Source organism: Pseudophryne corroboree (assembly GCF_028390025.1).
Source record: "Pseudophryne corroboree isolate aPseCor3 chromosome 3 unlocalized genomic scaffold, aPseCor3.hap2 SUPER_3_unloc_93, whole genome shotgun sequence".
Taxonomy (NCBI): Eukaryota; Metazoa; Chordata; class Amphibia; order Anura; family Myobatrachidae; genus Pseudophryne; species Pseudophryne corroboree.
This window is the reverse complement of record NW_026967589.1, coordinates 266909-282063: the sequence shown is the minus strand read 5'-3', so window position 1 is coordinate 282063 and position 15155 is coordinate 266909. Positions and strand designations below refer to the sequence as shown.

General features: G+C 47.4%; 1 non-coding gene and 1 pseudogene across 1 annotated transcript; both read right to left on the bottom strand.

Annotated features, from left to right (window-relative positions):
• Positions 1-11561: 11561 nt before the first annotated feature.
• Positions 11562-11716, bottom strand: LOC134984919 (U1 spliceosomal RNA; annotated as a pseudogene).
• A 152-nt stretch (positions 11717-11868) lies between these two features.
• Positions 11869-12032, bottom strand: LOC134984917 (U1 spliceosomal RNA). Its single transcript, XR_010191796.1, has one exon. It is a non-coding gene; the product is annotated as a U1 spliceosomal RNA (small nuclear RNA).
• Between the last annotated feature and the right edge of the window lie 3123 nt (positions 12033-15155).

Sequence of the window (15155 nt, the reverse complement as noted above, 5' to 3'; positions counted from 1 at the left end):
GACCTTGGTGAATATCCGAGGTGCCGTGGCCAAACCAGAAGGCAGGACTTGAAATCCAAAAACAAACCAGGCACAACACTGCTTAGCTTCCATCATCAGATGAGATTGGACCAGTGGCGTAACTACTGCCCCCGCAGTCCTCGCGGTGGCTTGGGGGCGAGGGGCTGCGGGGGCGCCACTGATTTACAGCAGACTGACATGCGGACGAGCGTCCGCATGTCAGTCTGCAGTCTCCTTCCCTCCGCCGCTTTTTGGAGGGACACGGAGGGCACACAGCGCGCCTCCCTGTGTCCCTCCTGCTGCATCATCTCCGGCGGCCGCGGGTCTAATAGGGGGAAGTGCCGTCCGTGAGCTCTAATTGGCTCACGAACCAGCACTTCCCCCTATTAGACCCGCGGCCGCCGGAGATGATGCAGCAGGAGGGACACAGGAGAGACGAGCTGTGCTCTCCGTGTCCCTCCAAAAAGCGACGGCGGGGGGGGGGGTAAATATCTGGCACTGGGGGCATATATGGCACGGGGGGGGGGAGGGAGGAATATCTGGCACTGGGGCATTTCTGGCACTAGGGGGAATATCTGGCACTGGGGGCATATCTGGCACTGGGGGGGATATCTGGCACTGGGGCATATATGGCACTGGGGGGGAATATCTGGCACTGGGGGCATATATGGCACTGGGGGGGGTATCTGGCACTGGGGGCATATATGGCACGGGGGGCATATATGGCACTGGGGGGAATATCTGGCACTGGGGGCATATATGGCACTGGGGGGGAATATCTGGCACTGGGGGCATATGTGTACCTGGCACATGGGGGGGACGACTATATTTGGCACTGGGGCATGTAAGTACCTGGCACCGTGGGGGAATATCTGGCACTGGGGACATATGTGGCACTGGGAGCACAGCCCTAGCAACAAGGACTACCTCCTAGCAACGAGCATGACACCCAGTGCATGAAACATCTGGCAACGAGCATGACACCCAGTGCATGAAACACCTGGCAACGAGCATGACACCCAGTGCATGAAACCCCTGGCAACGAGCATGACACCCTGAGCATGAAAACCCCTGGCACCGTGCATGGAACCAAGAGCATGAAACCCCTGGCAACGAGCATGACACCCAGTGCATGAAACCCCTGACAACGAGCAGGTAATTGAAAAGTAATTAGAAGCCTTACTGTAGGACTTAATGTGTAATGGGCATTACGGTGTGTGGCATAATGTATCACGGACATTGCGGTGTGTGTCATAATGTGTCGCAGGCATTACGGTGTATGGTATACTATATCGCGGGCATTGTGATATGTGGTATAATGTCTCAGGGTCATTGCAGTGTGTGGCATAATGTATCACGGACATTGCGGTGTGTGTCATAATGTGTCAGGCATTACGGTGTGTGGTATACTATATCACGGGCATTGTGGTATGTGGTATAATGTCTCAGGGTCATTGCAGTGTGGCATAATACATAACGGGCATTGCGATGTGTGGCATAGGGTATAACGGGCAGGGCATTGCGGTATGTGTCACAGGCATTACGGTGTATGGTATACTATATCACGGGCATTGTGGTATAATGTCTCAAGGTCATTGCAGTGTGTGGCATAATGTGTCACAGGCATTGTATGTGCTATAATGTATTGGGCATTGCAGTGTGTGGCATAATGTATCACGGACATTGCGGTGTGTGTCATAATGTGTCACAGACATTGTATGTGCTATAATGTATCAGGGGCATTGCAGTGTGAAGCATAATGTATAACGGGCATTGCGATTCCTGTCATAATGTGTCACAGGCATTACGGTGTGTGGCATAATGTGTCACAGACATTACGGTGTGTGGCATAATGTGTCGGGGGCATTACAGTGTGTGCATATTGTGTCGTGCATTATTGTGTGCGGCATAATGTCTAAGGGCCATTGCAGTATGTGGCATAATGTATACTGGGCATTACTATAAGGAGGAAAAATGACAAATAATGTAAGGGGCATGAATCAGGATTATTTTTCTTTCCTGTGGTGGCAAACGTATGGGCGTGCAGGTTGCAAAACTGGGGTATAAGGTAGTCTTTTCCTGCAATGCCACGCCCCTTTATGCGAAACCACGCCCACTCCAACAAAACCACGCCCCTTTTTTGACGCGCGCGCCTTAGGCGCGCGCATATTTATCCCTTTCTTGCTCCCAATTATGGAGCATGAAGGGGGGGGGGGGGCGCCGAAGAATTTTTTGGCTTGGGGGAGAAAAATTTCTAGTTACGCCACTGGATTGGACATATCCAGTGTGATGCGGCTGTAGATGATTTTTGCTGTTTCTAACTTCTACATCAATGAATAAGTTTCAAAATAGAATGCATCAAGAGAACGGTGTTGGTAGTATAAAACTACCTACAGCACCTGGTATTCCCAGGTGGTCTCACATCCAAGAACAAACCAGGCCTAAGATCAGGTGATATTGGGCATATACAGTGTGGTGTGGCTGTAGATGAGCTTAGTGGTTTCTGTTAGAGTTCTACTTCTAACTACTCGTACATAAATGAATAAGCGGACGATTTATTAAACCTGGTGAAATGATAATTTGCATGGTGATAAAGTACCAGCCAATCAGCTCCTAATTGCCATGTCACAGGCTGGGTTTGAAAAATGACAGTTAGGAGCTGACTGGCTGGTACTTTATCACCTTGCACTTTATCAGTTCCCCAGGCTTAATAGATCTGCCCCAATGTTTCAAAATGGAATGCATCAAGAGAACGGTGTTGGTTTTGTAAAAATACACACAGCTCCTGGTATTTCCTGGTGGTCTCCCATCCAAGTACTAAAACCAGGACCAACACTGCTCAGCTTCCATGATCAGGAGAGATTGGGCAAATCCAGTGTGCTGTGGCTGTAGATGAGCTCGTGGTTTCTGTTAGAGCTCTTCTACTTCTAACTTCTGGTACATAAAAGAATATGTGTAAAAATTAAATGTACAGTACCAAGAAAAGGGTGTTGGTAGTTTAAAAACACCTAAAGAATCTGATAATACATGGATGGGAGACTGCTTGGTAGTAACAAAGTCCAATACTGCTTTGCTTCAAAGATCAAATGAGATTGGGCATATCCAGTGTGGTGTGGCTTTAGATAAGCTTTGTGGTTTCTGTTAGAGCTCTTCTACTTCTAACTACTGGTACATTAATGAATATGTATAAGGTTGTAGTTTATCCAATATCCCTTTACTACCTTACCTCCCCCCCCCCTCCCCTCCCCTCCCCTCCTTATAGCTTCCTTTGTTCTCTCCTCCTCGTATGTGCGTTATTTGTTTTCTCATACGTCCTAGAGGATGCTGGGATCACATTAAGAACCATGGGGTATAGACGGGATCCGCAGGAGACATGGGCACTTTAAGACTTTCAAAGGGTGTGAACTGTCTCCTCCCTCTATACCCCTCCTCCAGACTCCAGTTTTAGAATTGTGCCCAGTGAGACTGGATGCACTACAGGGGAGCTCTACTGAGTTTCTCTGAAAAGACTTATGTTAGTTTTTCTTATTTTCAGGGAGGCTGCTGGCAACAGTCTCCCTGCTTCGTGGAACTTAGGGGAGAGAAGTATGACCAACTTCTAGTGAGTTCAATGGCTCTGCTTCTGGCTGACAGGACACCATTAGCTCCTGAGGGTGCTGATCGCTGGGTACGCCTAGATGCCCACTCCCGTAGCCTGCCATCACCCCCTTACAGAGCCAGAAGTCAGAAGACAGGCGAGTAGCAGAAGAACAGAAGACTTCTTCTCCAGTGATGGCATTCTGAGGTACCACGCAGCGAGCGGAATGCTGTGCGCCATGCTTCCACACAAACACAGGCACTGCAGGGTGCAGGGCATGTGGGTGGGTGGGGGGGGGGCACCCTGGGCAGCATAAATTCCTCACAAAAGGCTGGCAAAAGTGGACATTAGTGCCTGGGCACTGTCCTTACCCCGCCAGCGTAATTAATTATTTGTTTCTGAGCGGGACAGAAGCGTGCCATTACAGCGGCGGGGCTTCTTCCTCACCTCACCAGCACATCTATAGAGCGTTACAAGTCTATCACTATAGAGTTTATTATTTCCCAGACTGTGTACTTTTGGCGCTGGGTTGTGAGCTGAAAAATCCTCTCTGTCCCTCTGACAGATTTACTGTAGGTCTATCCCCCATAAGCCGATGTGTCTGTGGGTACTTGGTACATGTGTGTCAACATGTCGGTGGCTGAATGTTTTTCCCAAGAGGAAACTATATTAGGAATGCAGACATATGATGGTGGCCCTGTTGGCACCACCAATAACTGACTGGGTGAAAGTTTCAATAATATCAGAGTGAGGTTGGATAAATCTGTGTCCCAGACACAGACGTAGAGAATAGATGTGATGTTCATGGCTATGCTTCTTTTCCCTCAGGCCCGCAAAAATGTTACTACACACTGATACTGACTCGGATACTGATTCCTATGTCGACCATAATATTTCCTGATTAGATCCAATATTGGCAAGGAGCATTCAGTACATGATTGTGGATATTAAGGACATATTAACATCACTGAGGACCCTGCTGTTCCTGACAAAGGGGTCTATATGTATGTATATATAGATATATAATGAAAGCTGATGTAACGTTTCTCCATCTCTGTTTGAGAAAGTCTGGGCCAGCTCGACAAGATGGCTTCAAATCCCCAAAAGGTTTCCGATTGTTTATTCATTTCCTGCTGCGGACAGAATAAAGTGGGAGTCACCCCCTGTTCTGCACGGGGCCCTGTCACAAATCCAGCGGATCGTATGCAGGAAGCTACATTATTTCTAGTTATGTAACCACGGGTACATTACTTAGACCTGCCATTACATGCGCATGGGTGAGTAGTAGTATTCAAGAATTGGTCGAATACCTTGTCTTCCGATATAGATATCTTGGAGAGATGGGATAATCCTTACGTTGGATCATATCAAGGACACTGCAGCATACTTACGACTGCAAGGGATATAGGACTCTTGAGATCACGGGCCAATTTCATGGCAGTCTCGGATAGGAGGGCATTGTGGATTCACCAAGGGAATGCTGATGCTGACTCCAAGAAGAAAGGGAGTCTCTTCCCTATGAAGGTGAAGCCTTGTTTGGTGACTGCCTAGTTAATTTGATCTCGGCAGCTCCCGCAGGTAAGTCAACCTTCTTGCCCTATGTTCCCTCTCAACGGATGAAGACGCATCATTGTCTAACGCAGTCATTTTGTCCCAATAGATATGCAAGAAGTTAAGATTCCCCTTTCTTTGCAGGTAGAGGAAGGAGAAGAGGGAAGAGGTCTGTAGCCTCTTCAAGATCGCAGGAGCAGAGATCGTCCTCTGCTTCTGCCAAATCCACTGCATGACGCTGGGGCTCTCTTGCAGGAGCCCACACCAGTGGGGGCACGTCTAAAACACTTCAGTCAGTTCTGGATTAATTTGGACCTGGACTCGTGGGTTTTACAAATAGTGTCACAAGGGTACAAACTGGGGTTTCAAGACGTTCCCCCTCACCGATTGTTCAAATCGGCCTTAGTCAGCAGGGAGAAGGTTTTTATTCAAGCCTCTTCGTGCTCCCGAAGCCGGACGGCTCAGTCAGACCAATCTTAAATCTGAAATCCCTCAATTTCTACCTAAAGAAATTCAATTTCAAGATGGAATCTCTCAGGGTAGGGATCTCCAGTCCGGAGGAAGGAGATTTCATGGTTTTGGTAGACATAAGGATGCCTAATTACATGTTCCCGTTTAGCCACTGCATCAAGCTACCTGAGGTTTGCAATTCAGGATTGTCATTACCAATTTCAGACGTTGCCGTTTGGTCTGTCCACGGCTCCGAGGATTTTCACCAGGGTGATGGTGGAAATGATGGTTCTCCTTCGCAAGCAAGGAGTCACAATTATGCCGTACTTGGATGATCTCCTGATAAAGGCGAGATCCAGGGACCAGTTGGTGCAAAACATCTACTCTCCCTGACAGTTCTTCAACAACATGGTTGGCTCCTAAACTTGCCAAAATCGCAGTTGGTCCCAATGACGCGGTTGTTGTTTTTGGGAGTCATACTGTTAGGCGCCGGGGTCCGCTTGATGGTCTGCGCGGCCCGGCGCCTAGCAACTAGAGACGCCGTGCACGTACAGCCGCCGGCTCCCTAGCAACGCTAGACGCCGGGCGCGCTGAGCCGCACGGACCCTAGCAACGGGGACGCCACTGGCGGACCGCGTTCCCCGTTGCTAGGCTTTAGGAAATTAAGATATTCACCTGCTCTCTGGCCGTGCAGCAAGGCAGCTGCACGGCATTTATTCTAATCAGCCTTTAGCAGCTGATTGGAGGACTCCTTGTTAAATACACTCCCAGGGCTTCTCACAGACGCCGGTAATAGCTTCCTGCATGCTGCCTTTGTTTGCTGAGAGTCTGTTTCCAGTCCTGCTGTATCCGGTCATTCCAGTCCGCAGAAGTCCGGTATTCGGGAGTTGTCATCTCATCCCAAGAGGTCGTTTGGTTCCCTGGAGTCCTGACTGATCACCGTTTTATATCCAGTGGTGTTCGTGAGTTGCGGCTCTGCCGTGTGTTGCGGCTCAGCCGCTTTACCTTTTATATTTTGTGTTTGGAGCATTTGCGGAGGGTTCCGCTTCCACAAGTCCTCTCTGGTACTTGGCGGTGCCGGGTAGGAGAATTGGACAAGTGGATATTTTGGTTGTCCTTTTTCCTGGCGGTTTCTCCGCACATATTATAGTTTTGAGTTTGCTTAGCCCCTGGCCTGGTTGTTTAGTTAGAGGGCCTCTTGTTATCACCCTGTCTCGGGTTTCCCTTTGTCTCTCATTAAGACCGGGGGGCATCGAAGTTGGGCAGACATAATCCGCCCTTCAAACGCGGCTGCCAAGGGCTCAAGAAACCATAGTCTCGCAGGGGATTTCTGACAACACGGGTAAGACAACAGAGTTAGGGCGCCAGGGGCTATTTTCCTGTCCTGCTCCCTTCCCCAGCATTCCGTTCCAGTGCTCCAGTCCTTGCCATAAGATCTTCTCTGACCAGAGTGCTGGAATCATAACATTATTACCGGCCATACCAAAACTTAAAATTAAACGGGGTTTAATTTTTTCTCATTCAGTTTTGTGAGAGTTTATCGGCCTCATGAATCCAACAGGTTTAGTGCCAAATCCTGGTCAGCTCTTAGTCAGCCAGATTCAAGAACTTACTCAGATGGTTCAGGATCTTTCTCTTCGGGTGAAGTCGCAGGAAGATCTTTTGCGAGCTTCCCCAAGGGTAGTCCCTGAACCAAAGATGCATTTGCCTGACCGTTTTTCTGGTGATAGAAAAGAGTTTTTTAATTTTAAAGAATCCTGTAAACTTTATTTTCGTTTAAGACCGACTTCCTCGGGTACTGAATCTCAGCGGGTCGGGTTTATTATTTCTTTGCTCCAGGGGGATCCTCAGACCTGGGCATTTGGTTTAAGAGCAGAGGATCCGGCATTGTTGTCAGTTGACGCTTTTTTTGAGTCTTTAGGGCTCTTGTATGATGACCCTGATAGAGAGGCGTCCGCTGAAAGTCAGTTGCGCGCTCTCAGACAGGGTAGAAATCCTGCAGAGGTTTATTGTACGGAGTTTCGCCGTTGGTCGAACGACTGTGGCTGGAATGACCCAGCCCTGCGCAGTCAGTTTCGCCTCGGCTTATCAGAGTCTATAAAAGACAGTCTCCTTCAGTACCCCGCTCCTGAGACTCTCGATAAACTCATGGAGCTTTCTATTAAGATTGATCGTCGTCTCAGAGAGCGGAGGGCTGAAAAAGGAGCACCTGTAAGGTCAAGTCCGTGTGTAAATTCCATTCCTGAAGACGTAGAGGAGACCATGCAGATGGGTCTCTCCCGGCTGTCTCCTGAAGAAAGAGCCAGAAGGCAAAATTCTGGTCTTTGTCTGTACTGTGGGGGTAAGGGACATTTTGCTCGTAATTGTCCGAACAAGTCGGGAAACGCTTTGACCAGGTGAATTGTGAGGGGGTTCACCTAGGTCTGCAGCTTATCTCCTCGAATAACTCCCTTTTAGTCCCAGTTAAAGTTTCCTTTGGCAGCCTCAGTTCTTCGGTGTCGGCTTTTGTTGACAGTGGAGCTGCAGGAAACTTTATGGATTTAACTTGGGCTAAGGCCTTAGGCATTCCTCAGTTACCTTTGGGTAGGTGTGTCACCATGCATGGCTTAGATGGGAGTCCGCTGTCTAATGGGATTATTTCTCTCCGTACACCCCCTGCACTACTTACAGTAGGAGCTCTACATTCCGAGAAAATCGAGTTCTTTCTTACATATTGCCCAGCAGTTCCAGTTGTTCTGGGTCACCCTTGGCTGGCCTTTCATAATCCCACCATTGATTGGCGGTCGGGGGAGATTTCACATTGGGGTACTTTTTGTGATAAGGAATGTATCACGTTTCCAGTCAGAGTAGCAGCTATCATTCCAGAACTCATTCCGGTGGAATACCAGGAGTTTGCTGATGTTTTCTCCAAAGGCAATGCGGACATTCTGCCTCCCCATCGGCCTTATGATTGTGCTATTGAGTTAATTCCTGGTGCCGCATTGCCAAAGGGAAGATTATATGCATTATCCGGGCCAGAAACTGCGGCTATGAATGATTATGTAAAGGAGAGCCTTGAGAAAGGATTTATTAGACCATCAAAATCTCCTTTAAGTGCAGGCTTCTTCTTTGTGGAGAAAAAGGATGGCTCGCTTAGACCTTGCATTGATTTTAGAGCCCTGAATAAGATCTCAGTTAAAAACACCTATCCTTTGCCGTTGATTTCTGTACTCTTTGATCAGTTACGTTCTGCTGTGATTTTTTCTAAAATTGACCTTAGAGGAGCGTACAACCTCATCCGAATTAAATCTGGAGATGAGTGGAAAACGGCCTTCAGTACTCAGTCGGGTCACTACGAATACCTGGTGATGCCGTTCGGCCTGTCCAATGCTCCGGCAGTTTTTCAAGACCTCATTTACGATGTGCTCCGTGACTTCCTAGGGAAATTCGTGGTCGTTTACTTAGACGACATCCTGATTTTTTCTAAATCAATGGAACAACATGTTACCCAGGTGCGTCTGGTTCTTCAAAAGTTATGTGAGAATCATTTATATGCCAAGCTGGAGAAGTGTGAGTTTCATGTCACGGAAGTATCTTTTTTAGGGTACATAATTTCCCCTCAGGGATTTTCCATGGAACCAAAGAAACTCCAGGCCATCCTTAGTTGGGCGCAACCCACCAATTTAAAAGCAATTAAGCGTTTTTTAGGGTTTGCGAATTATTATAGGAGGTTCATTCATTCTTTTTCTGACCTGGTTGCTCCCATTGTAGCTCTGACAAAGAAAGGAGCGGATCCTACCAACTGGTCGCATGAAGCTGAGTTGTCCTTCCGGGCCTTGAAACAAGCCTTTGTCTCGGCTCCAGTCCTCAGACATCCTAATCCGGAATTGCCCTTTGTGGTGGAGGTTGATGCCTTGGAGGTTGGAGTGGGGGCTATCCTTTCTCAAAAGGATCCGGAGTCTCTGGAGTTACATCCTTGTGCCTTTATGTCCAGGAAATTCTCCTCCGCTGAATCCAACTATGACGTTGGTAATCGGGAGTTACTGGCGGTAAAATGGGCTTTCGAGGAGTGGAGGCATTGGCTGGAGGGAGCAAAACATACTATTTCGGTATTGACTGACCATAAGAACCTGCAATACATTGAATCGGCTAAGCGGCTTAATGCCCGGCAGGCACGTTGGGCATTATTTTTTACGCGTTTCAAATTTATAATCACTTTCAGGCCTGGTTCCAAGAATACTAAGGCTGATGCCCTGTCACATAGCTTTCTTCCGGTTCACAATAACAATCCTGTTACCCCCATACTTCCATCTTCGGTCATCTGGGCGGGCCTCACACAAGATTTATTTACCCAGTTAAAACAGCTTCAACACCAAGCTCCTAGAATTACTCCTGCTGGTCGTCTTTACGTCCCTGAGTTTTTGAGAGTTACTGTTTTAACGGAATTCCATGATAACAAAGTTTCAGGGCATCCAGGAGTCTCTAAGACATTGGAGTTAGTCTCTCGCTCAGTATGGTGGCCTGGTCTTTCTAAAGACGTCAAGGAATTTGTTTATTCATGTCAGGTTTGTGCACAGCATAAGGTTCCCCGTTCCTTGCCCATCGGGCAACTTATGCCCTTAAATGTTCCTCTCAGGCCATGGTCTCATATTTCTATGGATTTTGTGGTTGACCTTCCCCTTTCAGCCGGATTCCGAGTCATATGGGTGGTAGTGGACCGTTTTAGTAAAATGGCTCATTTTATTGCTCTTCCCCGATTGCCTTCTGCCCAAGGGTTGGCAGTTTTGTTTCTCCGCCATGTATTCAGGCTTCATGGGTTGCCTACTGATATTGTTTCTGATCGGGGTCCACAATTCATCGCACAATTCTGGAAATGTTTTTGTGCCTCATTGAAGATGAAATTGTCGTTAACATCCGGTTACCACCCACAATCCAACGGGCAAACCGAACGAGTTAACCAATCATTGAAACAATATTTGCGCTTGTATTCAGCCAAACTCCAGAATGATTGGTCCGAGTTTCTTCCGTTGGCTGAATTTGCTTACAATAATTCTTGTCATTCCTCCACTAAAGAGTCTCCATTCTTTTCAGTTTTTGGTTTTCACCCCAGAGCTAATTCTTTTTTTCATCATTCCTCAGTCTCCTCGCTTACCTTAACCTCCCATCTCAGAGCCATTTGGAAAAAGGTGCACCTTGCTCTCAGAAAAGCGGCCTTTCGAGAGAAGAAATTTTCTGACAGGCTCCGACGTCCTTGCACTTTTAAGGTGGGAGATAGGGTGTGGTTGTCGACTCGCAACATCAGGCTTCGACAATCCTCAGCTAGACTGGGACCCAAATTTATTGGGCCATTTCTTATTATTAAAAGAGTCAACCCAGTTGCCTTTCGGTTACGTTTACCAAGATCTCTCCGGATTGGAAATACGTTTCATTGTTCCCTGTTGAAACAATACGTTTCTTCCAGTAGATTTCCTCGGAAGATCTCTCAGGGTAGATCTCCAGTAGATGTACAGGGACAACAGGAGTTCTTGGTAGAGAAGGTTCTCGATTCCAAATTGTCCCGGGATCGGCTGTATTTTCTGGTTCACTGGAAAGGCTATGGTCCGGAGGAAAGGTCTTGGGTCCTGGATAAGGATCTTCATGCCCCGAGGCTCAAGAGGGCATTTTTTCGGGAATTTCCTCAGAAACCTGGCTTTAGGGGTTCCTTGACCCCTCCTCAAGGGGGGGGTACTGTTTGGCGCCGGGGTCCGCTTGATGGTCTGCGCGGCCCGGCGCCTAGCAACTAGAGATGCCGTGCACGTACAGCCGCCGGCTCCCTAGCAACGCTAGACGCCGGGCGCGCTGAGCCGCACGGACCCTAGCAACGGGGACGCCACTGGCGGACCGCATTCCCCGTTGCTAGGCTTTAGGAAATTAAGATATTCACCTGCTCTCTGGCCGTGCAGCAAGGCAGCTGCACGGCATTTATTCTAATCAGCCATTAGCATTAGAGACCTGAGACAAAGAGATCTGAATTATATGAGAGCCGACCAGAGGAAACACAAATTATGCAGTCAAGTGTCCCACATTTGGGGAAATCGCAGATGCAGCACACCCAGAGTGCAATGGGTGAGCCTTGCCCTGGGAGAAGCACCTTCCTGATCATACCTGGCAGGTAAGTAGGAGTTGGGCAAGAGCTGAGGAGGGTCGCTGCTCGGGCACCCCCCTGTCAAGTGAAGGAGATCCAACTGAGGCAGCACAAGAGAACTCTCGAAAGAAGAACAAGGCTAGAGGAAGATCTGAGACACAGAAATCTGGCTTTTACCAGAGCTGACCAGAGGAAAGCACAAACACAGTCCCCCACTACCACAAATAATGCAGTCGAGTTTCCCACATTTGGGGAAATCACAGGGGTCAGCATACCCAGAATGCAATGAATGAACCTCACCCTGGGAGAACAATCTTCATGACCATGGTATCTCCTATGCAAAATAAGTATGATTTGGGATAGGGCTGGGGAGGGCCGCTGCTCAGGCACATCTCTGTCAAGTAAAGGAGATTCAACTGAGGCAGCACAACCTAACCGTGGTTTTTTTTTCATTCTTTATACCGTCATAGTGTCATACTAGTTGTTACGAGTATACTACTATCTCTTTATCAACCAGTGTACAGTGCGGTAGTTCACGGCTGTGGCTACCTCTGTGTCGGCAGTCGGCAGGCAGTCCGTCCATCCATAATTGTATTATAATATATACCACCTAACCGTGGTTTTTTTTTCATTCTTTATACCGTCATAGTCAGTCATACTAGTTGTTACGAGTATACTACTATCTCTTTATCAACCAGTGTACAGTGCGGTAGTTCACGGCTGTGGCTACCTCTGTGTCGGAACTCGGCAGGCAGTCCGTCCATCCATAATTGTATTACAATATATACCACCTAACCGTGGTTTTTTTTTCATTCTTTATACCGTCATAGTCAGTCATACTAGTTGTTACGAGTATACTACTATCTCTTTATCAACCAGTGTACAGTGCGGTAGTTCACGGCTGTGGCTACCTCTGTGTCGGAACTCGGCAGGCAGTCCGTCCATCCATAATTGTATTACAATATATACCACCTAACCGTGGTTTTTTTTTCATTCTTTATACCGTCATAGTCAGTCATACTAGTTGTTACGAGTATACTACTATCTCTTTATCAACCAGTGTACAGTGCGGTAGTTCACGGCTGTGGCTACCTCTGTGTCGGAACTCGGCAGGCAGTCCGTCCATCCATAATTGTATTATTATAATATATACCACCTAACCGTGGTTTTTTTTTCATTCTTTATACCGTCATAGTGTCATACTAGTTGTTACGAGTATACTACTATCTCTTTATCAACCAGTGTACAGTGCGGTAGTTCACGGCTGTGGCTACCTCTGTGTCGGCAGTCGGCAGGCAGTCCGTCCATCCATAATTGTATTATAATATATACCACCTAACCGTGTTTTTTTTTTCATTCTTTATACCGTCATAGTCAGTCATACTAGTTGTTACGAGTATACTACTATCTCTTTATCAACCAGTGTACAGTGCGGTAGTTCACGGCTGTGGCTACCTCTGTGTCGGAACTCGGCAGGCAGTCCGTCCATCCATAATTGTATTACAATATATACCACCTAACCGTGGTTTTTTTTTCATTCTTTATACCGTCATAGTCAGTCATACTAGTTGTTACGAGTATACTACTATTTCTTTATCAACCAGTGTACAGTGCGGTAGTTCACGGCTGTGGCTACCTCTGTGTCGGAACTCGGCAGGCAGTACGTCCATCCATAATTGTATTATTATAATATATACCACCTAACCGTGGTTTTTTTTTCATTCTTTATACCGTCATAGTGTCATACTAGTTGTTACGAGTATACTACTATCTCTTTATCAACCAGTGTACAGTGCGGTAGTTCACGGCTGTGGCTACCTCTGTGTCGGCAGTCGGCAGGCAGTCCGTCCATCCATAATTGTATTATAATATATACCACCTAACCGTGGTTTTTTTTTCATTCTTTATACCGTCATAGTCAGTCATACTAGTTGTTACGAGTATACTACTATCTCTTTATCAACCAGTGTACAGTGCGGTAGTTCACGGCTGTGGCTACCTCTGTGTCGGAACTCGGCAGGCAGTCCGTCCATCCATAATTGTATTACAATATATACCACCTAACCGTGGTTTTTTTTTCATTCTTTATACCGTCATAGTCAGTCATACTAGTTGTTACGAGTATACTACTATCTCTTTATCAACCAGTGTACAGTGCGGTAGTTCACGGCTGTGGCTACCTCTGTGTCGGCACTCGGCAGGCAGTCCGTCCATCCATAATTGTATTACAATATATACCACCTAACCGTGGTTTTTTTATACCACCTAACCGTGGCAGTCCGTCCATAATTGTATACTAGTATCCAATCCATCCATCTCCATTGTTTACCTGAGGTGCCTTTTAGTTCTGCCTATAAAATATGGAGAACAAAAAAGTTGAGGTTCCAAAATTAGGGAAAGATCAAGATCCACTTCCACCTCGTGCTGAAGCTGCTGCCACTAGTCATGGCCGAGACGATGAAATGCCAGCAACGTCGTCTGCCAAGGCCGATGCCCAATGTCATAGTACAGAGCATGTCAAATCCAAAACACCAAATATCAGAAAAAAAAAGGACTCCAAAACCTAAAATAAAATTGTCGGAGGAGAAGCGTAAACTTGCCAATATGCCATTTACCACACGGAGTGGCAAGGAACGGCTGAGGCCCTGGCCTATGTTCATGGCTAGTGGTTCAGCTTCACATGAGGATGGAAGCACTCAGCCTCTCGCTAGAAAACTGAAAAGACTCAAGCTGGCAAAAGCACCGCAAAGAACTGTGCGTTCTTTGAAATCCCAAATCCACAAGGAGAGTCCAATTGTGTCGGTTGCGATGCCTGACCTTCCCAACACTGGACGTGAAGAGCATGCGCCTTCCACCATTTGCACGCCCCCTGCAAGTGCTGGAAGGAGCACCCGCAGTCCAGTTCCTGATAGAGATGAGCGGGTTCGGTTTCTCTGAAACCGAACCCGCACGAACTTCATGTTTTTTTCACGGGTCCGAGCAGACTCGGATCCTCCCGCCTTGCTCGGTTAACCCGAGCGCGCCCGAACGTCATCATGACGCTGTCGGATTCTCGCGAGACTCGGATTCTATATAAGGAGCCGCGCGTCGCCGCCATTTTCACACGTGCATTGAGATTGATAGGGAGAGGACGTGGCTGGCGTCCTCTCCATTAGAAATTAGATTAGAAGAGAGAGAGAGATTGTGCAGAGTCAGACAGAGTTTACCACAGTGACCAGTGCAGTTGTTGTTAGTTAACTTTTATTTATTTTAATATAATATATCCGTTCTCTGCTATATCCGTTCTCTGCCTGAAAAAAAACGATACACAGCAGCAGCCAGTCACACAGTGTGACTCAGTCTGTGTGCACTCAGCTCAGCCCAGTGTGCTGCACATCAATGTATAAAAGGCAAAGCTTATAATAATTGTGGGGGAGACTGGGGAGCACTGCAGGTTGTTATAGCAGGAGCCCCCAGGAGTACATAATATTATAT